General features: G+C 43.9%; 1 protein-coding gene across 2 annotated transcripts in view; it reads left to right on the forward strand.

Annotated features, from left to right (window-relative positions):
* The window catches only part of SLC26A7 (solute carrier family 26 member 7), a 311,800-nt gene that overhangs the window by 152,574 nt on the left and 135,907 nt on the right, over positions 1-23,319 (forward strand). The gene's annotated exons all lie outside the window — the stretch shown is intronic.

The raw sequence follows: 23,319 nt of genomic DNA on the forward strand, positions 1-23,319 counted from the left end.
AATATCATCTAACGATGATTCTAAAAATGAAGTCAAATTAGGAGAATCCTGTTGGACACAATCCAATTCTTCCTCCCCTTCTTGAGGCCTTATTTTGGTTTTAGGTATATAATACATTTTTGATATGCTCTTTTCCTCAACTGTTGAAATAGATAGAATTTCCACAAGATATTTTTTAAGCAACTCATATGCGGATAACAATCTAGAAACAGGAAAATTTAAGAATCTAAGATTTCTTACTCGATTTTCATTTTCTAGTTTCTCCATTTGTCTATGTATTACCAAACTATCCTTTATAAAGGAATTGTTAGCTAAATGCAATGTAGACAATTGAACATTCATTGAATTACAAAACTCCTTTAGTTGAATTAAATGAGTATCGTGCTTCTCAATCACATTCTTTATTTCAGCAGAGGTTTTACTATTCTGAGAAATAGAATTATTCAAAATGTTTTGCATAGTGTAAACCGGTGTGATAAGACTTTGTCTTGAAGATCGGTATAGTAAAAAGAAGTAAATAAATAAATAAATAAATATTAACAAGTACCCTCCACACATCCCCCAATGTAATATTCTGAGGGTCACTAGGTTCTGGATTCAAATTTAATTCCTGAGATAATTCTTGTAAATTCATAGAACCAGAACCTGCTTGTAACCTGTCATTCTCCATATTCCCAATTAAATTGGGCTATATAGAACTAGTTGCTTCCTCATTCCCCTGATTCATATATTGGGAGGTAGCTCTAGGTACTTCCATCTGATCTGAAGGTGACTGCAAGTGGCTTGGACTATCTGGGGATCCAGATGAGAGAGAAATCTCTGGTCTAGAATTTCTGGCAGATTGACTTACCCTTCTGGCCACATGGGAATCCAAGGGACCCCCTTGTTCCTGGAACCGCTGGAGATGAAGTCCAAACTTTTGTTTTTCTTTTCTTACCCATATAATTGTAGGAAAAAGAAAAGAAGAAAATCTTAAGGAGGAGCATGCCCCTTTGGTGTGCGGCTTCGGCAGAGTGCCGGCGGCTGCGCGTCGCGCCTCTCTGGATTTATCCAGGCAATCAGGCCCCGGTTGATGACGTCACCGGGGTCGGAACAAGGGCGAGTCTGGCGTTCTTCCTGGGCTCTAACAGTGGAGCCCCGATGCAGTCCTCCAGGCTGCCTCTCCAACAAGAGGCTTTTCTCCCCAGTCTCCTCCGGTTTAGTGGTTGCACCTCTCCGGATTTATCCAGGCAATCAAGCCCCGGTTGATGACATCACTAGGGTTGGAACAAGGGCGAGTCCCGTGTTCTTCCTGGGCTCTAACCGTGGAGCCCCGATGCAGTCCTCCAGCCTGCCTCTCCAATGAGAGGCTTTTCTCCCCAGTTTCCTTTGGTTTAGTGGTCGCACCTCTCCGGATTTATCCAGATATTCAGGCCCCGGTTGATGACGTCACCGGGGTTGGAACAAGGGCGAGTCCCGTGTTCTTACTGGACTCTAACAATGGAGCCCCGATGCAGTCCTTCAGGCTTTTCTCCCCAGTCCCCTCCGGCTTGTGATTTTTCAGGCAAAGTAGCTCATTACCATTTTTGTGATAATAGGAGTGTAATAACCCAATAACATACAGAATTGAAAATACTGTGCATTATCACTGTGTTAGGGTGTTTACCAGCAGCGGATTCACGATGTCGGACCGGCCCGGGTATTCGACGCCCAGGCTGGCCCAGGACACATCACGTGGTCTGCTGAGCGCGGCTCCATCACGCCGTGCAAGGCAGACCACGTGACTGGAGCGACCGGCCCACCGGGGGATGCCCGATCCCTCGATAGGCAAATCCGCCCCTGGTGTTTACCATGCAATAAATCCCTAAAGCAGCTTAGTAAATATAGGTCTTCATTTGCTCATTCCTAAACATATTGAAGTGGGCCTGGTTTGGTGCTCCAGATCAGGATTTGGTCAGTGGGAAGTGGAATATGAATCAGCCATAGTTTCATCTGAATCAGTTTTTTACAAAGCAAAAAGGTCAGATTGTATGCCAGACCGTCCCACCTCTCCTTATTGTCAGTGGTTTATGATGGAGTCAATAATCATTCACAAGACTACTGAAAACTCATAAGAAAAATTCATAGAGAATAAACCAATCCGATGGAGCAGTGTTTATCTTTCTGATTCAGAGAGTTCTCCAAGGTTTTAGTGGGAGTTTTCTAGTAATGCTGCAGTTACAAGGCAGGCACTCACAGTGGAAAATTTCCAGGAATCTAAAAACAGACCAAGCGTGACAGCTTTCACTCTGTTACAGTTCATTCCATTTTTTTCTTAGTACTTCAGTTGGCAATCCTCATTAACTTTTGTGAGGGTCACCTCCTCAATGGCTTTCTAAGAATACCTTTATGGGAAATTTGCATTGGATATTTCAGGCATGTATGGCTACATTTGATTTGCTGATGGCACAAACAATTACAGTACTACATGTGTTGTAGATCCTTTTTTTTTTTAACAGCCCAGAGGGTGTTTTATCAATCAGAATTTCAAAAAGGCCCAGCATTCTTTGGCTGAATTCCAAGCCATCTTATGCCATACATAGTGTATCCCTAAGTTGTACAAGATTGCTCTACTGTATTGGATAAATGCAGTTTCCCCTAAGATTTATGCATTTTTTAAAATAAGCATTTTAAATCCCTTTCATGTAGATTTTGTAGGTCCTCTGTAGTTAGTAGATATTGAAATAAAGGAGTTAATCTTCAAAGGAGTTACGCGCGTAAAACTAGCATATATCATAGCAATTTTCAAAAGCCTATTTACGCGCGTAAATCCTTTTGAAAATTATCTACCTACTAAGAGTTTATCCAGGTTTTAATGTTTTTGTAGGTAAAAAGATAAAACAGACATCAACCTGATGTTTCTAAGTTTGGAAACATTCATATTTTTAAGTTAATAACTTTCTTGAATATAACAAAAAACACATTTTGGTGTTTCTTAATTGTTATGATAGCCTAGAGAAAGGGAGAATTTCTAGAGAATCACCTGCAGTTATAGTAGCAGCCATGGCTTTTTTTTCCCCTGCCAGTTCGTAATGATTCTTAGTACTGGGACTGTTTTCCCCTCTGTATCATCTCCCTGGCAAATGATGAGAGGGGAGGAAGTGGAGTAAGGAGCAGCTTCATTTTTCTTTGCTCTGTTCTGCCTGCTCTGGTTTCTCACCTCCCCTGGTGATCGCTGCAGGCTGCTGCCTGGGAAGGGAGGAGCTGGATGAAGCAGAAAGCAGAGGGCTCTCTCTAATTGGCACTGGCCAATAGAGTTGATGCACCAGCCCTATATGCTGTGACCAGAAACAATAGAGAACAGCACCATATCATTAACCATTCTGTGTCTTGCAGTTTTAATTACTGTTAGCTATACTATGTATTTTTATTTTTTATTTTATTTTTATAAATGTATAAAGAAATTCAAAAGCATCTCATAGAAACAAATGTAAACAATCACATCAAAAATTGAAAATACAGATATGTCCTACTCAAGGCCACAAATAAAAAAAGGAGGATGTGGAGAGACAATCTAATAGCAGAAAACACATTAAAGATCAACATAAACAGTTGTCAATCTGTTGTGCTGGAGGTGGAACCTTGACCTAGTGTGTAGGATTGGTATGGCCCTCTGGTCGGACCCAGAGAGCGCCTTCCACCAGGAGGCGGAGTACACGAGGAGACAGAGGCTAGCTGAAGCTTCACCAATAGCAGTCCGGGGTTTCTGCAGGTTGAGCCCTTGGGTACCCATACTGCCTGGACTTAGGTGGGCCTAAGATGGTCTCCCGGAGAGGTAGCGGAGGGGTGTGCCCAACACGAGCAAGGGTGCGCGGCTGATGCAGATAGGATGGACAAGACCCAAACTGAAAACCCCGGAGACCTCAGGGAGGTCACAGTTCAGGAAGGTTCTCCGGGCGAGACAGGCAGCGCCTGCGCGTCTAGTCAGGTGGAAGCCGCAAGTGGATTCCCAGCAGGTTGGTCTGGTACTAGGCCAGAAGAGAGTGTCCGAGTGAACCGCAAGGGTCAGAGCCAGAGTATCAGTCCAGAAGTAGTCAGCTGAAGCAGGGGTCAATACTAAGGTCAGTCCAAGTGTAGTCAAGGCAAGAGAGGGTCAGTTCCAGGTGGCAGGCAAGAGGATGGTCAGGCAGGAAGAGGTCAGTACCAGAGATCAGTCCGTAGGGGTACTAGGGGGCACTCCATGAAATTAACGTGTGGCACATTTAAAACTAATCGGAGAAAGTTCTTTTTCACTCAATGTACAATTAAACTCTGGAATTTGTTGCCAGAGGATGTGGTTAGTGCAGTTAGTATAGTTGTGTTTAAAAAATGATTGGATAAGTTCTTGGAGGAGAAGTCCATTATCTGCTATTAATTGAGTTGACTTAGAAAATAGCCATTGCTATTACTAGCAACGGTAACATGGAATAGACTTAGTTTTTGGGTACTTGCCAGGTTCTTATGGCCTGGATTTGCCACTATTGGAAAAAGGATGCTGGGTTTGATGGACCCTTGGTCTGACCCAGTATGGCATGTTCTTATGTTCTTATGTACTACCTGGGAAGGATGCAGGAACACATGGAGACTCAGGAACAGGGAGACGCTGGAACAAGGAGACACTGGAACACAGAGCAGGCAAACAAAGAACATCATGGTGTTGACCCGATTGCCAAGGCGAGGTCCTGGGGGACAGGGCCTTGCTTTATACGAAGTCTACGTGACGTCATCGGGCTGCGCCGCAGAGCTGGTTCCCGCCCTTTCCCTTTAAAGGGTGGGGTGGTCTGTGTGCATGCGCGCCTAGGGGTGGGGCCGGTGTCAGAGAGGATGTCACGCCCCGGTGTGGAGCTAGGCCCGAAGTGGAGAGCCTGGGAGACACCATTGTGGAGCGCTCCGGATGGGAGGCACTGGCAGCGGCAGCGGGAGAGAATGGCCCGGGGCCCGACAGCGCAGGAGCAAGGTGAACAGGCCCGGATGCGGGCCTAGCACGGACGGGACGCGCAACACAATATCCTCAGCAAATTTTAAGTGCAATTCTTAATCACCAAAGCTAGAATTCCCTGCAACCCCTGCCAGAGGTTTTACTCGCAAAACTAATTTTTGTTGACCCGAGTCCACAAAAGTATATGTATTTTCTTTGTACTCAAAAGTATATTTAGATGAAAATTCAAAAAGGTGCCCCAACAGAAAGTATCAAAGGGCACAGATCAAGAAATTGCTTTCCTATAGCCATAGGGGCGGATTTTCAGAGCCCTGCTCGCCTAAATCCGCCCAAAACCGGGCGGATTTAGGAGAGCAGGGCCCTGCGCGCCGGTAAGCCTATTTTACATAGGCCTACCGGCGCGCGCAGAGCCCCGGGACTCGCGTAAGTCCCGGGGTTTTCGGAGGGGGCGGGCCCGAACCGAGTGGCGTTTTCGGGGCGTGTCGGGAGCGTTCCGGGGGCGGGCCCGGGGGCGTAGCTACGGCCCGGGGTGGCCCAGGGGCGTGGCCGCGCCCTCCGGACCCGCCCCCAGGTCGCGTCCCGGCGCGCAGGAGGCCCGCTGACGCGCGGGGATTTACGCCTCCTTCCGGGAGGCGTAAATCCCCCAACAAAGGTAAGGGGGGGTTTAGACAGGGCCGGGCGGGTGGGTTAGGTAGGGGAAGGGAGGGGAAGGTGAGGGGAGGGCAAAGGAAAGTTCCCTCCGAGGCCGCTCCGATTTCGGAGCGGCCTTGGAGGGAACGGGGGTAGGCTGCGCGGCTCGGCGCGCGCCGGCTATACAAAATCCATAGCCTTGCGCGCGCCGATCCAGGTTTTTAGCAGATACGCGCGGCTCCGCGTGTATCTACTAAAATCCAGCGTACTTTTGTTTGCGCCTGGAGTGCAAACAAAAGTAGGCTATTCGCGCTCCTTTTAAAATCCGCCCCTCAGTGGCTAGAGAAAAAATAAATAAATCAGGAAACATATTTATTGTGCTCCCTTGATGTTTACAACTGTTGCATCCGTCGGTGCTAGATGGTTTCTCCCCGTCTGTCTCACCTTGTTCACGGCTCCTCCTGCTTCCCTTGGGAAAATGGCTGCTGCTGCATCTAAAAGCCGACCTCTCCGGTGTCCCTGGAATGGCTATGGTGCTGCCTCCTGCCATGCTCCTCCCAAGGGCCTACTAGGGTGCGCACGTGCACACCACCCACATCTTTATTCCAGCATTGGCGCGAACCTCAGGGGTGTTCCCCTCTACTGACATCATGCCATCCAGGTATATAGCCTGTACTTTGTTGCTAGCTCGTTGAGTTAGCAAAGGATTGGTTTCGACTGATCTAAGCTACTCTGCCGCTTCCATGCTGCCGCTGGAAGCTCTCTCTCTGCCCTTCGGGGTATTGCTAACCTGGGTACCTGCTCCTCGGGGGCCCTCTGCTTTATTTCAGATGCCTTACAGGGATCAGGTTCTCGCTCCTCGAGGGCCTGTTCTCCCTGCTTCGGTGCTGCTACCAAACTTCTTCAACCTGGTAGAATCACATACCAACAGCAACCATCTAGTGAGTAATCTCTCAGTCTATCTCATCCACAGTACTACCTGGTTGGGAAACCTACACCGGAATCCCCATATACCAACGGGGTGAGAAGGGTCCCCTCTACCGAGGGTCCTGAGACTGCTACATCCAGACTACCTCACTACTGCCACCTCTGGTGGTATACTTCAAGCTGTTTAATAAAAGAACTAAACTCTGTGTTTGTGTGTCTGCGTTTAGCCCAGTACTGTGGTGTCTCACAGGGCTCCTCCCCATTGGCGTGGTCATCTGCCTCAGTACCCAAGAATCCACCCAAACACCGCTTAACCATAACAACAACATTTGAGTTAAATTCAAGCTATTGGGAGAGGTCAATATATCTATATCTCCTTCCTGCACTTGGTAGATGAAACAGTTATATGGTAAGCTTTACTAACAGGAGACAATTACTCCGAGAAAGTATTCAAAATGTTCATAAAATAAGCCTTTAACATCTCTCCAGGAGAAATAAGCTTGCCTGGAGGAAATTCAGGAATGTGAGATTCTGATATCAGACTGCATTCTCCAGCTTTCCCACCTGATTCCTCAAAATGGTGTTCTCTTTAGGGAGGAGAAATGCCTAGTGGTTAGAGCACTGGACTGTGAACCAGGAGACCAGGGTTCAAGTCTTGCTCCTTGTGACCTTGGGCAAGTCACTTTACCCTCCATTATACCCTCTGGGGATAGAGAATACCTACTAGGGATGTGAATCGTTTTAGGACGATTAAAATTATCGTCCGATAATTTTAATATCGTCTTAAACCGTTATGGAACACAATACAATAGAGATTCTAACGATTTATCGTTATAAATCGTTAGAATCGTGAGCCGGCACACTAAAACCCCCTAAAACCCACCCCCGACCCTTTAAATTAAATCGCCCACCCTCCCGAACCCCCCCCCCCAATGACTTAAATAACCTGCGGGTCCAGCGGCGGTCCGGAACAGCAGCGGTCCGGAACGGGCTCCTGCTACTGAATCTTGTTGTCTTCAGCCGGCGCCATTTTCCAAAATGGCGCCGAAAAATGGCGGCGGCCATAGACGAACACGATTGGACGGCAGGAGGTCCTTCCGGACCCCCGCTGGACTTTTGGCAAGTCTTGTGGGGGTCAGGAGGCCCCCCCCAAGCTGACCAAAAGTTCCTGGAGGTCCAGCGGGGGTCAGGGAGCAATTTCCCGCTGCAAATCGTTTTCGTACGGAAAATGGCGCCGGCAGGAGATCGACTGCAGGAGGTCGTTCAGCGAGGCGCCGGAACCCTCGCTGAATGACCTCCTGCAGTCGATCTCCTGCCGGCGCCATTTTCCGTACGAAAACGATTCGCGGCGGGAAATCGCTCCCTGACCCCCGCTGGACCTCCAGGAACTTTTGGCCAGCTTGGGGGGGCCTCCTGACCCCCACAAGACTTGCCAAAAGTCCAGCGGGGGTCCGGAAGGACCTCCTGCCGTCCAATCGTGTTCGTCTATGGCCGCCGCCATTTTTCGGCGCCATTTTGGAAAATGGCGCCGGCTGAAGACAACAAGATTCAGTAGCAGGAGCCCGTTCCGGACCGCTGCCGTTCCCGGACCGCCACTGGACCCGAAGGTTATTTAAGTCATTTGGGGGGGGGGATTTAATTTAAAGGGTCGGGGGTGGGTTTTAGGGGGTTTTAATGTGCCGGTTTTGCGATTTTACGTTTTTTCGATTTTTCACGATTTTTCACGATTTTTCACGATATTTTACCCCCCCAAACGGCAACAATACGATTCCCTCCCCCTCCCAGCCGAAATCGATCGTTAAGACGATCGAGGACACGATTCACATCTCTAATACCTACAGTACCTGAATGTAAACCAGTGGTGATATCTCAATTGAGATCAAATGTCAGTATATAAAAACAATAAATAAATAAAATTTAGCACAGGTTTGACCTGCAATTTCACTAACTCTTTTGGAACATCCATCTATTTTAACACAACAGTCTTGAATTGTACCCTCCTGTAGCTGTAAACACTGGATCAACTATTAGGGTATTTTTCTCTGCTTTGTAAATTTTCCAATCAGGGTTACCTCCATCTGATGTATCTGGTACCATAGCTCCACATTGGAATCTTCCTTTGGAGGTCACACCCCAATCTCAGGAGGTCCAGCCATCAATGAAGGGAAAGGCACTGGCTTCAGCGAACTTCTCAAAACAGTAGCCACTTTGCTCCTGACATGGTTCCCAATCCTCAAGGGTGTTCCTTGGGGATATACTACTCCCTCCACAGATCATGATGTTCTGTGTAGAAGAAGCATTGATTACTGCTCAACGCCTCCACAGCTCTCATCACTCGTCTGGTTTCTCAGGTTCAGCACATCAACTCCTTCACACATGAAAAGCACCATCCTCTCCAAAGTTACCATCAACACAGGTGTGGGGCCTGGTGACGGAATGCAAACTTTGGGGCTCAGAATCATTTCTGGGTCCTACACTTCTTGACAGAGTAGAAATGGGCCCCAGCCCCGTCTTTTAATCTACTTCTGCCTGTGGCCACAATAAAATTGTCGCTTGGATTAACCACTGGAGATGTCTGCAGTTCAAAGTAGGTTTTTGCTTTGCCTTTTCACATAATCTCCTCAGAAATCACAAAAAGCAAGCAATCTCAGAGCTAGCTGCAGAAGCTGCTAACATGCCACCATCTTGTTCCATGATCTGTATTTTTCTATGTTATTCTTCTTTTAACCACTATGTATTACTATGGCAACAGATACAAATTTGGTTATGACAATAATGTTTTCTGAATTTAAATTTGAGCAAAGCACCAGTAAGGGAGGGAGAGGGGGAGAGAAAAGCATCCATGGTGTCCATGGCAGAGGAGGCGGTTGCAGGTAAAAGTGCTGCTATCTTCTTCCTTTTGCTAGAGGGAGAGAGTATAATGCCGTGATTTAACCCTTCAACCAGATTCAGGGAGAGGGGCTAATGTGGAGAGGGGGGCCTATGGGATGCTAGCAGTTGCCCTGATTATCTTTCCCATTTCCTCTAAGGATAAACCAGCATCTGAGTGCTGGCATCTTTCTTTCTATAAAGAAAGCACCTCTAGCAACTATGAACACTTAGGCTTATTCTTTTTTCTCCCCTAATCCTTTTCCAAATAAGTTTTCATTTTGATTCCACCTGACAGCAGTTTTGCTGTGGTGTTCTGAAGGATCTGGGTCATTTCTTGCTAGTAGTAGTAATGCTATTATAAATGGCATTACAGTATTTGAATTGATTGGAAACCAGAGCATGTATTGTAGGATGTAGTGCAGACATCTAAAGGAGGACTGAGCCATGGTAGTAATGAAATTATGCTTTGTCAAGTTAAGAGTCCAACTTAACACCAAGGCTCTTTATTAACTCCTTTTGGAATCAAGGTAGTACCAGAAAGAATAAGAAACAGTCAAGCTTTTCCTCAGGCAGCTTGACCATAGAACCTTGAATTTAAGAGAGTTCAATTTGAGTTTAACGTAATTAAGCCAATCCATGACAGCACTTGAATTATTGAGCCTGTTAACTATTATGCCCTAGTGTGGTCCAACATGGGGATGTATATGAATATCATCACTGAAGAATTAGCAATCAAAGCCAATCCTTGAATAACACATGCCAAGAGAGTCAGATAAATGTTAAACAAAAGCCCAGGACAGTATCCATGAATACTGGTGTCAATGTGGACCCAAACGAGATTGCTTGAGGCAAAAAAAGAAGAAGACTTTGAACAGCCCAGAAAATTTCAAAGGTGTAGGGCCTAAAGAGGAGCCCACACTCCTGGAAAACAAAAGGCATACTGGCTCACAGACTCTCATACATGCCCCTGGTCCAAGAGATATCAGAACCTTTAACTTGGGAGGACATTGAAACCGTGCCTACATGTGAAGCTGGAGATAGATTCCCTTCACATGAACAAGACCTGGATACTTATATGATTTCCACCAGGGAGCAAGACAGTTAGATGTAAGTGAAAATTCAAGGTCAAATACAATGCAGAAGTGGAAGTGCAGCACCAGTCATGTAGCCAAATCTACTCGCAGAATTATGACCAAGGTTATGATGAGATGTTTGCACCAGTTATCAAGCAAACCACTGTGAGAGCCACCTTCCTATGTATAGTAGCGAGCAAAAGCATTCAAGAGAGGCACAATTCTAGGTCTACCTAGAAATGTAGATCCAAAAGAGAATGACCTATTGTCCAAACTCCAAAAGACCAGCAGTGGACTCAATGTGCTTACTCAAGGAGGCTTTGTAAGGAGTAAATACTACAAAACAAGTGGAGAATAGGGCAAACACAATTGATATTGTCAATAGGAAACGTGTTTTGCAGAAATATTTGAAAAAGTCATTTGACAACAGTCATATGATGAAATAGATACAAGACCAAATGGCCTTACTTCTGCAATAAAACTCTTTTATTCACTGTCTTCAGTGTAATAAAGTTACTTTTGCAGTTAGATATTTCTGTCTTCAATGAGATTATAATCAGGTGCTGGTAACAAGATTATCTCTGTCTCCTGACACAGGACTTTGTTTCACTAAGGCTGCATCAGGAGGGATGGCTTTAAAACACACCAGTGTTTTAAATCTAAAGGGTAAACAAACAAACTTAAAATTAAGCAAAATGCAATTGAAAGGATAAGAAAACAAATGATTTGAAATCAGGCAAAACAGAGGATACTAAATGCAGAATTACATACCGTTCAATGTCAAAAACCTTTGTATGTTGAAACCGGCTTTGAAAAGCAAATGGCCATGGGAACAGCAGAGCATTCTAAAAAATGTGTGCCAAAAACTTAACCAATAAAAAAAAGGGGGTGAAGCAGGAGAAAACATCTGAAAAAGAAATTGCATTACAAAAAGACTGACCACTCAATTTCCTTATTCAGGCCATAGGGAATGAGTGTGTGCATCTCATATATCCAATTTGCACACCTCAAGTAAGATACTTAGAAAAATCACCACCAAAGGGAAAAGGAGGCACAACTTCCAAAGCAAAGACATGTAATTCAGTGATGGAATGGCCCTTTTCCAGCCAATGGCTGGCAAGAGGGGCTTCCAATCTCCTTTTTTGCAGCAGGAACAGTGTTCCCAAATCCTCATTTTCAAACTATGTATGGTTTTGCCAATGTAAATAAGGAAGCATACACAATTAATAATGTAAATGTTTACGCCCGTCAGTCGCAGATGGCTGTGACCACTAATGCTCACCTCTTTCTTTGCTGCCTTGTCATTTCTTAGACGAATGGCGGTATCCACCAACCACTGCCGACCTGCCTGGTGTTCCTGGGATGGCGTGGGTACTGCCGATGGCCATCTTGATTCAGGAATTACCTAGTCGCGCGCGTGTGCGTGTATGGACCACCTTTGCACATGTCAGGGTGGGAACCTCGGGGCGTCCCCTCCGGATGACGTCATCTACCTGTTGTACTTAAGCTGGTTGGCCCTATGCTTTCATGAGTTAGCAAGGAGTTCCCTCGTTGCTGAATTCCGCTCCATTCTTGGACATCCGGTTCCAGACTCTACACTTGGCATGAGACGATCCGGGTACCCGCTCCTCGGGGGCCCTTCCTCGTCTCGGGCTATCTGCTCCTTGAAGGGCCTTCTGCCTTGGACTTCTTTCTATCCCGCTCTCTGGGATCTCTCCTGGAACCATCTACTGTGAGTACTTTACTGCTACGAACTTCAACTATACCAAGCCTCCTTGTGGGATCCTCTTCGGTATACCCCATGCATCGGGCCACTTGTAGGGTCTGTAGAAACCATTAATGCATGATAGTAAGGGGAAAGTTTGGGACCCCCTTATATAATGTTGATTTGAGCTATATTTGTAAAAGTTGAGTTTAGCTTAGTATGCAATGGAGTGTCTTGTCATTTGAATAGAGGATTTCCAATTTTTGTTTTTATTTTTTCTTTGCTTATCTTCTTTTTTCTGTTTTCTTCTTTCTTTTTCTCTTCTGGTACTAGGAAGAATTATATATCTGGATATTAGAAATACAAAGCATATGCAACACCATGATGGTTTAATAAGAGCATTCTGGATTATGTGAAGATATGTTAATAAATGTGCTTTTATTGCCTTTAGTCTGTGTAATCCCTAAATGCCCTCACATTTTTCTTAGGCATATGCAGGGAATTGAGCCAGATGAAGGAGGTGCTGGATGTTAATGTGCTTAAGTTTAAGAAGCCTGTTTTTATTAGAATTCCTATCAAACGAATGCAGGAGTTTAGGGGGAAGAAAAAGACCGAGATGTGTTTTGTTGGAGAACGTAGTTAGTAGCTGAGAGTAGGGATGGGCAGGATTGACAATAAGAATGGGTATGAATGAGGGTTGGGGATTATGCAGATTTCTAACACTGCATTCTTTTTGGATGTATATTGTATATATATAATAAGAATGAATGCAATAATGCTGAATAATGGGGGGGGGGGGGGGGGCAGGCAGGTGTTTTTTGAGAAACCAGGTGTATATTCTAATCTCAAAGCTTTGGCATTTACATCAAAACTTAATAAGTGACAACAGATAAAGATCAATTAGCCCATCCAGTCTGTCTGGGTGAGATTTTCTTCTCTGTTTTTCTACCAACTTGTGGAGAAGAGCATACAAATTACCATATGCAAACCAACATCAGCTCCTCCAAGCCCCCTATATTTTCACTCAGCCCCTCAAACCTCCTCTGACCATCACCCTCCACATCTGACTGAAATGTGTCCCAAATCTGCTAGAGCACTAACCTCTATCCCCATCTTCAGGCCACCTCAGGTCTTATCAGCTTTCTCTTTGATTCTTAGGAAGAGAGCAGTCAGGATTGACCACTATAATAGATTAAACAGAAAACTGATCATGAAGAACAGACATGTCACTGTAGACTATGGCCGATTTAAATGTGTTTTCTCTTTATGGAGACTGTATTAAGTCTCCAATAAAGCTAAAAATATTATTAATGTTTAAAAAAACTGAAAGCTCAGGTGGTGTTTAAGAGACCAACTTAAATAACAAGGAGCAGATTGGGTTGGTTCCTGTGCCTATGCATTATATTCCTTGAGGCACAGCCATTTTGTTTCATAGTTTGCTGCCATCTTTTTAAGTAAAATTAACAATTTTCTAAGCTCCAAAATGTCTTCATTCCTCAATATTTCTTTTAGTTACATAGGTGTGCCAAAGCAAGTACTCCCTCGCAAGTCATTGAGCTAGAAATGGTTTCCCTGAACGATATAATCAAAGTTAAGAGAAATGTGGATTTATGCAGCCACTCCCAATTCTCCCCTAGAAAGTCTGTCTGTCCACAAAGCTGGTGTCCACAAAGGAGTCTGATATCATAGAGCATAGATTGAAGGGATGTCTAGCATAGGAGACTATGTAGAACTGTGATTTTGGCATTGAAAAATCAGTCCAATGCAGACTTGGTTCCACATTATGGAGAGGATGCAGTCTGGTTGAGTCATCCCCAGAAGCAAGGCATCTCAGCTAAGGATAGTGCTGAAATACCCCATAAGAGACTGATACAAAAGAAAGAGTCAGAAGGCTGGACTATCATCTGGATACAGAGATACCAGAAGAGTGGGAAAAGTAACGCTCCAGAGGCTAGATTCCATGGCCCAAACTAAATTCTGCACAGCAGCATAAAAGCAGGGAAAGGTCCAGTCAGTGAGCAGCTCAAGCCTGAAGGAAGTACCATCCCAGCTGGGTAACTCACCCTTCCAAAACTCCAGGGAGAGGTGAGTTACCCAATTGTATTATGGGTTCATTTGTGCTTTTGCACCACTAGGACAGGCTAACACTCAGTACAACACATGAGTAATGTGGAGCGTTATTAGAGTAAAGATTTTTCTCCTTAAACTTCCATGTATTCAGTGGATCTGAGATTTGATAAATTAAACTGAACAGTGAATATTCTCAATAACATTCTGCTTATATATTGCTATTCTCTATAAGTAATGTTTATTTATTTTATTTATTTAACACTTTTATATACTGACATTAGTGTGCAACATCATATCAATTTATTGTCTTTATGAATAGTTTTTTTTACAATCTGATGTGAATTTTATTTTCCTCCATTGATTTAAGATTAAGAAAATAATTTTCTTGCATTTCTGATGTGGTATTCTTCCTTCTTTGGGACATTGTGATTGTGGGGATGGGAGAGATACTCTGGAGCTGAAAAACTTGGGTATCCCTGGTTCTATCTAGCAACCAGCTTCCTCCCTGTTCATCTATTCTACCTGAGGGAGGGACTACAATTACAATTCTTAATTGTTCTGATTTCATTAATGAAAATTCATCAAGTGATTAAAAAAATGAAATGGACTAAGGCTCCTGATCTACTGAGCCCTGAAGGATGCCATTATTGAAGCATTTGCAAATGAGATTTTTATATAAAGATACATGGTTCATGAAATATTTGACACGAAAAGTGCAGGAAAAACTTTTATAGTCTGTTATGAAATTGAAAAGCAAATTCCTTTATTATTATTTGCTTTTCAATTTCATAACGGACTATAAAAATTTTTCCAGCACTTTTCGTGTCTATTGTATAGTTTTTGAGTGCACACTGTGCTCTTGTGCTTTCTGGATTTCTCATGAAATATTTGAACATATTGTAGTACTGTGTTGTCATTTTCTAATTTTGTTAATTGTGACATTATATTATTGTTACTGTGTAACTCTGTAAAGCGTCTTGGGTTAGTCAGAAAGAAGGGATATAAAAACTTGCAATGAATAAAATCTCAGTTGTTTATTATAATGCTTGAACTACTTGCAGTCAAATTGAGAACGATGGTATCCTTTCATGGTATTAAAATTGGCCTCATGAGGTTAGAGTTAACTTATTTCCCACTATTTTGCTAACTATAGCAAACCCTAAAGTGTCTGTTGGAGATTATGCCTTTGTTACATCTTTTTGGAGCATTTTTAGGACTGGCTATCATCTCTCAGAAATCAGAAATATTGTTCTTATTCCCATCACATATCCTGATGGAAGGGACTATTTCCAGTGTGTTGTGTTTGGCAGCTCATGGCCTCCCGCTAGCTGCTGCCACACTCACCTCTTGCCTAGGCTAGGCCCCGATGCTGGGGTCGACCCTTAAGGCAGTGCAACTCTCGTCCCGGCTCTCCTTCTCCTCCAGTGACTCCCATTAACATTGGCTAGACTTCCCCTCTGATCCCCCACCCCCCCCAGATGCTGCTGTCTTCACAGTCTCACTCTCCTTAGGGCATGTGCACACTTACAGTGTGCAATTTAAAGGGCAAGTGGCAGGACTCCTAGAGAGGCGCCCCTTGATGACATCATTGGCCCTGCAGTATATAAGCACTCCCTAGATGCCCCTTCAGTGCCCCGGCAATAACTTGACTACCTTCCGGTAGTGCTAGTTGACATTTTGTAGTTCCTGTGTGCCTGCTCACTGTCTTCGTCTCTGTTCCTGGCTCTTGGTTATATGTGCTGTCTCCTTATGTCCTGGTCCACTCTTCATCGCCTGCTTCAGTCTTCAGTCTCCAGTCTCCTCCTTGATCTCCCCTCATCTAACTTCAGCGTCTCCTCGTGGTCCCTCATCTCCTGTTCTGTGTTCTTCTACTGGATTTTCAGCTTGACCTTCATTCTGGATCCAGTCGCTGCTGATCTTCTGCCTGTCTCTGACCTTGAACCTCACCTTGTTTAGACTGAACTCCTCCTGCCTTCGACCCTTCACCTAGCTCATGATTCAGAGATTGTCCACCTTCTTTGCCCTTCATTTCGGACCACAACACTGCATACTCTCTGCTTACCATGGATCTCAGCTTGGACCACCACTCTGAGGTCCCCCCCGCCTGCTACAGGCTTTTGCTCCTCCATGTTCTATACCAACCCTGTTCTCTTACTGTGCTGGCCTGTAAAACTTTTACCTCTATGATTCTCCATCAACTCAGTGGCCCACACCTAAGACCAGCTGGCCCTGGTACCCATGGGCTCAACCTAAGGGGAACATGGGTTGGTATTGGTGAAGCTCCAGTTGGGCCTCTGCCTCAGCTAGCTCTACCTGCCAATGGTGAGGACCTGTGGGGCTCCTCCCCACAGGTAGTGCCGACTCCCCCCTTGGACTAAGGGTCCACAGCACCAAAGATTGCCGATAATCAATTTCTAAAAGGGACCACTATCCCTTACCTTTAATCTCAAAGTTGTTTGATTGCCTGCAGATCTTTTCCAAACTGGACCTCTGGAGGCTTACAACTTAATTTGCATCCAACATGGAAATGAGTGGAAAATGGCTTTCAACACAAAGGATAGTCATTACGAATACCTGGTAATGCCCTTTGGCTAATGCATTGCTTCACCTGTGTTACAAAATATGATGAATAAGATATTCTGGGACCTTATGTATGAGTGTGTCATAGTATACCTTGACAACATCCTACTCTTTTCCAAGGATCTCCTGTCATACCACTGGGATGTCTGTCAGGTACTCCAACATCTCCAAACTAGAAAAATGTATATTTGAAAGAAAGAGCCTTCCCTTCCTTGGATACATTGTCTTCAGTAAATATTTTAACAAGAACCCAAACAAACTTAAGAGTATCCAGAATTGACCAAAGCTGAGAGGGTTATGGGCGTTGCAAAGATTCTTGGGATTTGCCAACTACTACAGATGCTTCAATAACAACTACTTGAAGATCACTGCACCTCTCACTGCTCTCACTCGGAAAGGGACTAACACCATGTTTTAGCCACCAGAAGCCGGGGTGGCTTTCAAGCCCTAAAGGACGCCTTTCTGCAGAAACCCTACCTTCATCATCCAGATCCTACGTAGTCCTTCATAGTCAAAGTGGATGCTTTCTCAATGGGGGTAGAGACTTGCCTGAGCCAGCACTCCTCCAAGGCTGTCCTTTTTCTCAAAAAGAGTCTCACCCATGAAACACAATTATGCGATTGGTGACAGAGAGCTCCTGGTGATCAAATTGACTCTGAAGGAATGGCATCACTGGTTGGAGGGAGCCCTACATTGTAAACCATTTATACGGATCATAAAAACCTAGAACACCTTCACCAATCCCAAGGTCTGAATGCCAGACAGGCCCGCTGGTCCCTCTTCTTTGCCTGCTTCAATTTCAAACTCAGATACAGACCCACAGCCAAGAATGCCTGTGCAGATGCTCTCTCCCACTCATTTCTAACTCAATATACTTCTGAACTGCTCAGACACAACATTGATCCAGTCTGTATCCTTCTTGCCTCCACCATGACCATTCCACCAAGGAAGATGGTCATTCCTTGTAAGCTCCGAGGGAAAGTGTTACTATGGTCCCATGAGTCCCGCGTTGCAGGCCACCCTGGATGGGCCTGTACTCTGGCGATGTTCCAACAATACTACTGGTAGCTCCAAATGCAGAAAGATGTCAGAGTCTATGTAGACTCTTGTCCTATTTGCATATAGCAGAAACCATTGGTGGGATGACCCACAGTGAACCTTGGACCCATTTATCCACTGCTTTCATGGTGAATCTACTCCTAATGGCAACATGGTTATATGTGTCGTAGTCAACAGTTTCTCAAAGATGGCTCATATCACGCCACTTCCAGGTCTTCCCTCAGCTCCAGAGATGGCCTGACTCTTCACTCAGCATATTTTTTATCTTCATGGATTGCCCAGACACATTGTGTCAGACTGAGGAACCCAATTTATAGCTAAATATTGGCAGCTCCTGTGCAAATATTCAATATCTCTTTGGATTTCACAACAACCTATTTTATTTATTTATTTATTTATTTTTTACATAAATTGCTTTATCAAATGCAGATGTTACCCTCTCATATATTTAAAAAGGAGGGTAAAAAAGACAAGAGTAAGTTTTTGGTTAATGAGAAGTTGGGTAATGAGAAGGGAGGATGGGTGGGTTGTTAGCATTTCCAGACATCTTTCTTTATACTGCAATTTGGGTATTTCACTGATTGGCTGATTGATAAAGAACTGTATTCAGTGATCAGATTATTTAATATTTGAAGTATATTAAATCCATTGGCAAAATTGATAGGTGAGCTGGGCCTGAACGCTTTAGAGGAGGCGGGAGTTTGAGCTCTTCTCCTGGTAATTGGCAAGCCCAACTTTGAATCTGAAATGGGGAATTTAGTTTTCTTAGAGTGGGCAAAAGTGGGATTTAAAGAGTTAAGGTACTTTATAGATTTTGAGAATAATATTATTTTCCCCTTCCAGTAATTTACAAGATAAATTTGGGTTGTTAAATAACCACTTCTTTGCTTACCTGCATGGCAGGAATAATCTGTTTTGGATAACAAAAACATTTCCTACATTATTGATAGAATGTCTGGTAGATCTTGATTCATAAAGTTAGCCTACAAACCAACTCGCTGTCTAACTGGTATAAATGAGGGAAAAGTGCACAGGGGATAGAAATATTGGAAAACAGCAATATATTTTAGCAAGACTGTCTTGGGGAATCAGTTCTCTTGGATGACAATGAGACTTTCTTTCTCCAGAATCAAAACGGTATCAAGTCATGATTCAGATCTGGAATTTGGCTTATATTGCTGCTTGTCCTGGAGTAGATCATGCAAAATGGCCTGTCATTTGGTTGGTAAGGGTCTCAACAGGAATATCATTTTCTTAGTGCTTTATCCGATTGTAGAGGCATTTCACATTTGGGGTGCACAACTAAGGTACAGGAAGCTGTTTTTCTTTTCTGACAACACGGCAGTGGTAGATATAATTAACAGGCATTAGCTAGTTGTCCCAAGGTCATTGAACTGTCAGTGATATTTCTCCTGTGATGCTTACAGCTAACATGATGGTGTGGGCAAAGCACTCTGCTCTTATTTTAAGCAGTCTCTTTTCAGGAAGTTGTTACCAGATGAAAATGAGTTAGGGACAGTAGTACTGGAGAAACTTTTGGCATTTTATAATCCAGTTACTTGGGATCTCCTTCACCAGTAGAGATGTGCTTCGGGTAAAATTTTCGTGTCGGGCTTTGTTTCGGGGCCCCCCCATGGGAATTTCATTTTTCTTGTGGTTTGGGTTTTTTTTGGGGGGACCCTGGTTTTCGGTTTAGTGCGCACTATCGGGAGTTAGCACACACTAATTCAAAAATGATTTTTTTTCCCGAAATTTTGGAAAAAATCAATCATTTTTTGGTACTCCCAAACCATTCCAAATTAGGCAATTTCATTGATATTGCCTAATTCGGGAAAAATGATTTGGTATCCACCTGGGCATCATATTGGCATGTATATAAACATCTCAAGCAGCTCCTAGTAAATGCAGGACTGGTCTGGTTTTACTAGATTTCCCCCCTCCAGGATAGCTATTGGTTTGCTTAACCTCTTTTCTGCCAATCATTTACTCTGCAAATAGAAATGAATTTCTGAGAAGCGTCTTAAAATAACTTTGTTTTATACATACCATTATAGGAATAAACATCATTCTTAAACCAGGGTATGTTGAGTTGGATCTTAATCTCTCAACTTTACTGCTAGTGCTCTTAACACATGCATTGTGCTAAAGAGGACTTCCTTCTGGAACTTATAAGGTATAATATGTACAGGCAACATATCAGGGCACTTGGAAGTTATTTATATTCAAATTGGTAGCATCCAGTATAATTTGGACTATTTATGAATCTTTCTGAATTTTTTTTGGTCTCTGATGGCATCTCGTGGTACTTGATGATCATTTCTCTTTCCATATGTAGTACAAAATAGTTACTTGATACTGATAATTATATATGATTATAAATTACTCATTATCTGAGGGCAATTCTATCAGGGTCATGAACCCACTGTTTTTCTGGAACATTTCCTTTGAGGATACTGTACACTTGTACTTATACAGTTATGGCAGACCCCCCCCCCCCCCCCCCCCGGTTCTGGCCACCAGATTTCACTGTCCCTGTATAGACACACTTTAGAAAGAGTCATTCCATTCCCCTGAGACCCTCCCACCTGGAGGATCTGGATTGGATGCCTGAACACTATTTAGCTCAGTCATTTTAGAACACATTGGGATCAAAGTGAGGAAGTAGTTGATTTTTACGCTCTGGTGAAGCCTCCCAGCTTCATCCAAATGGAGATTCTGTTGTACACTCCCTGCCAGAGGGTCCTTCTCCTACTAATTTTCAGAGAGATTTTTAAGCCTGATACCCTTTCAGGGTAAAAGAGCTCTCACCAGGGGACCAAAGACCTGTGAGTCTGCTCTAAACCCTAGAAGGACAAGCACCAGTGATGGATCCTGCTATGAGAGACAGTGAAGGCAGAAGATGTATCCAGTTTAGCTTTAAGAATTATTTTTTGGACTTGAACAGAGTGGGGAGGTTTTTGGATCCCCCTTCCCCACTGGGTTTGCAATATTGAGAACTAGCCTGATCCCACTGACTTTTCCCTAAGAGAAGGCCCCCAGAAATATCAATAAACTGAGGATGGAAGAACAAGATTGGGAGACCCCAACCAAATCTCCACACAAATACTAAGGGACCAGGACTTGCTGAGTGTCCGAGGAAGAAGATGAACTAAGGTAGGAATTTTGCAGTAAAGTTGGGGACCCTCTCCACTTGGATTCATGGATAAGTGCTGGGAGAGTTTGAGCATAAAAAATCACCATGGGCTCTACCCAGAGGTCTGAATAAAAGGCTCCTACCTACAGAGGAAAGTCCTTAATGTACCATCTGTCAGATGTTTATTTATTTATTTATTTATTTACGGGTTTTTTATATACCGAGGCACGTTTGCAAAACATCACCTCGGTTCACAATGTAACATAACTGAGCAACAGGCTTTACAATAATAACGTTTTTTAACAGGGAGGGGGTAAACATGGACAGGAGTAGATGATATGAGAATTATATACATATATACATGTTAGTTTTTTACAAGGGCGTTCATCAATGTAATCAGGGTAATTAGCAGGGGAAAGAGATAAGGGAGGGGAGGGGGAGAATATTCACAGAGGGTGGGAGGAGGGGAGAGTAAGTAGGACGGGCAAGCGTCAGTCGGGAGGTCATGTCGCATCTTTGGAAGGAGTCAATTCGTTAGTTAAATCACTCTTCTGCACAAAGGACTTTAATTTATGATTATCAATCAGTAAATGTTTATTTAACTCCCAGAGCCTGGTCGTGTCTGTTTATTAGAGCCTCCCACCTCATGAGAAGCACCTACAGTATACACACACTGGGAGCATCATTACATTATCTGGGCCACAAGCAAGAGCTTACTCCCATAAAAGGATCCCCCCAGGGATTAAGAGTTGAGCATAGGATGGAATTTACTAACTGGAGCAGCCCCTGAAGATAAATAAATTAATTTGTGTACCCTTGGGACTAAACACCCCTCTAAGGGTTACATAGTTAATTTGCCTATAGAATTGTAAAGGAGGACTAAGGACTGTAGATGACAGTTTTTACAACCAAACAGAATCGGAGTGCTGAGAAGAACCAATCAGAAGGAGAGAAAGATGTGCCTGCCTAAGTGTCTGCAATGGGAGTTAAGAGACAGAGAGCTGGAGGAGAAGCTGGGGTGTGTTGGACTAGTGTTCCTCTACCAGTCCATTCTGTTAAACTTTGAATGGGCAAGCAAGTGAACCCCACTAGTCTGGGAAAAAAGTGGTGATTTCCTCTTAAAAAGGAGTGGAACAAATCACTAAAAATCAGTGCCTTTCAGGAAGCATTGCAAATGTTCTGGGAGATATGAGGTAAAAGTGAAAGGAACTGCCTGCCTTTCTTTAGAAGCAAGCTCCATATGAAACATTTACCGAGTTACAAGTTGTTGTGACCTCTCATGCTCATTGGTCAGAAACAGAAACATGGATCTACCTTCAAAGCAGATGGAACAGACAGAATCTTTTGAACTACAGAAATGCGAGTCCCTACCAGAAAAATCCCATAATTAGTTCTACCAGTGTTTTTGAATACAGATTTGGCCAACTGACTTCAGCATAAGTGCTCTTGCATCAATATTTTAGATGAATTTTAATTTAAACTGAAAAGTAATTACTGTGCACTATAGAATTGAAAGAATTTGTAATGCCCCTCACCTCTAGTCTGAAGCGCCTCCAGCATCATGATGTATCCCAGGACACATGCCTGAACTTCCTATAATTCCTTTTTATAGGGCCTGCCGGCTGGACTTCCTGTAGCCCACACAGGTGACATCACATCCTTCCTTGGAAGCTCTGAGTCACCTTTCAGGGCCTTCGCAACAGGCTCCTGCTTGTACTGCAGTGCTAGTTGCTACAGCGTGTTCCTGCCTTGATCCTGGATTTGTTCTTGTGTGTTATTGCCTTGTTCTTGGTTTGTTTCAGTGCCTTGCTCATACCTTGCCCTCTCCTGTCTGTCCTGTTGTGTTCTCGTCCTGGCCTGATTTCTTGTTACCTTGACTTCAGTCTGGACCTTGACTTTGCTTTGCTCTCTACCTCTCAGTCCAGCCACTAAATTTACTTTCTCTACCCAGCCTATAAATCCCTGCCGGCCCACCAAAATCTGTGGGCTCAACCCAAAGGGGAGGTGGCTGGTGAGGCAGAAGATATTGTCTTGTGGCATAAGATATTGTCTTGTGGCATATCAGCTGCCACCTATTAAGATCTATCTTGTGTTGTTGTTTGTATTAACTGCCTGCTTTTCAGTTGATAGGGAAGAGATCATTTGGAATCTTTAGGTCAGGTGATTCTTTACTTCTAGGCACATGGACAACATTTGCTTTTATTGAAATCTCTCTGTTGGGATGCCCTAACTCTCCTGCTTCATTAGTATCCTTTGAAGATGCCTCCCTTCGAACCATGCACTGCTGAGCGACTGTCAACTTTCTCCATTGCTTTTAAACTAGAACAAAGGGGAA

Source organism: Rhinatrema bivittatum, chromosome 2 (genome assembly GCF_901001135.1).
Source record: "Rhinatrema bivittatum chromosome 2, aRhiBiv1.1, whole genome shotgun sequence".
Classification (NCBI taxonomy): Eukaryota; Metazoa; Chordata; class Amphibia; order Gymnophiona; family Rhinatrematidae; genus Rhinatrema; species Rhinatrema bivittatum.